The sequence below is a fragment of the Atta cephalotes genome (genome assembly GCF_000143395.1).
Source record: "Atta cephalotes unplaced genomic scaffold scaffold00047, whole genome shotgun sequence".
NCBI classification, from domain to species: domain Eukaryota; kingdom Metazoa; phylum Arthropoda; class Insecta; order Hymenoptera; family Formicidae; genus Atta; species Atta cephalotes.
This window is the reverse complement of record NW_012130111.1, coordinates 401,110-403,298: the sequence shown is the minus strand read 5'-3', so window position 1 is coordinate 403,298 and position 2,189 is coordinate 401,110.

Here is a 2,189-nt window from a genome sequence, read left to right as displayed (position 1 = left end):
TATAAAAGAAAAAATACAAAACTTATAAAAAGTTTCGAAAAAAATAAAAAATAGAGTTAGTTCTTCATTACATCCTTGATTCCAGGATCAATTGAGAACGAAGAATATATTTTTATCTCTGAGAGGAGCTGGAAGGCAAAGGAGATTACTTCTGATTTTGCCATCAATTGTTATACTATATTTTGGTGCTAATAATGAATATGACCATGAAAATCAGTAACAAAATTATTTCCAATGTCAAATATGAAAAAAATGTCTGAAACGTTTTTTTAATGTTGAAAATAACCTTGTGTCGGCAATTTTCATGATTATATTCGTAATCAGCTCACTAAATATACAGTCTATCCAGTCGACAAAATCGGAGAGTTCAGGCATTCGGAATTTATCTTTGTAAACACAACACATATTTACTTGTGGAAAAGATGTATCGTAAGCATTTAAAAAAATTTTAAGTGTTTCGCTCATTTGTTATAACAAGACAACTTGGATAACTAAAAGTATACTTCTGAAGATAATAAATCGAAATATCTTTGAACGCCAGCAATTGAAATATCCAATCTGATCCATGGCAATAAAAACTAAAATAACTAAAATAAAAGTTACGGCTAAATCATAATTATCGTTACAGACAGAAAAAATGAAATGTTATACGTATTTCATAAAACATTCCATTTTTTATTTAAAACGTTGCCATGCTGAATGTGTTTTATTTCATGTTGTAATATTTCTATATTAATTTAAGAATAATTATATATTTTTGTAAATGTATATACGAATTAATTTGATTCATACGCAATTATATATTTTTTAAACATAATATAACTAATATATATTTTTTAAACATAATGTAACATTTTTTTTTAATTATTAAACAATTCCTTTCAAATTTAATTTTGTAAATTTATTACTAAGATAATTTATCATATTTTGAAATTATAATTGTGCGTAAATCAATATATGTTACAAAATATTAATATTTCTACACCTAGTTTTGTTAATATACCTGCATATAATTATAGATCACAAATTCTATAAATTCTTTTCTGTTAAATACTAGAACTTCTTGATAATAATAATAATAAATTTATTTAATTAGATCGGCATTAAAAAACTGTTAGTAAATAAAATGTTTAATGAACATAATTAAAAGTTTCAGAGATTCAACCAAAAGTATTAACCAAATCTCTGTAATTAAATCTAACAAATGTTTTAGTTATAAAATATCGAGTCAGTTTCAACTAGAAATTTTGTTTGCTCGAAATGAATTCTACTATATATATGTTTCGTTGATATAATTATAATATTTTTCACAATATACATATAATATAGACTATATTAATAGTATATGTCAAGAATAGAAACATCGTAAATATTTAGGTAAATATTTCATTTTATGGGATGCTTTTCCATACAATGACCTGGACCTTGACATATATTGTCAAAATCATAACTCATGAGTGACCTCCAACAGATCATCACTCGTATTTAGACATTATTCATTAAAAAGTTTAATTAACAAAAAAATTTTTTTAAATAATGTTTTATTTCTGCCACATATAGTATTCAGGATTATCTCACATCCTTCTCTGCTTATGTAATGACTTTCTCCGCGAAGCAAGATCGATCCACTCGCATAAAATGTCATTACGTCCTTGGTGGGGTGAACCTCGCTTTACATGCAAAATTAAATGTCTCTAAGCAGGGGCGGGGGAGGTCACTCAGAATCATGACAACGCAAGTCAAGGTCAAAGTTGTCTATTATTGTATAAATTATCAAATTTATTACTAAAATTACACTTTATAACTTTAATATCTGAGAAATTATATAACAGACCATTTTTAAAGCAGACTATCCAGTTGTTAAAGCAAAGTTACTTAGATCGTGACTTTAACAACATATATAGGTCAAGGTCATCTACACGATATTCGTTAATGCAAATAATTATCGATTTAACTTCGCATGGAAAGTCAGACGCCGTTAAACAAAGAGGAAGTGGACCTCGTTTCGCGTAGAAAGTCATAAGCAAGTAAAGGATGTCCTGAATTATATGTGACAGAGAAATAAGACGTTATTTAAAAAAATTTTTTTTGTTAATAATTTTTTAATGAATAACGAGCAACAGCTAAAACCTATTGAAAGTTATTCAGGATCATGATCCTGACAACATGTGTCAAGATCAACAGAAGAA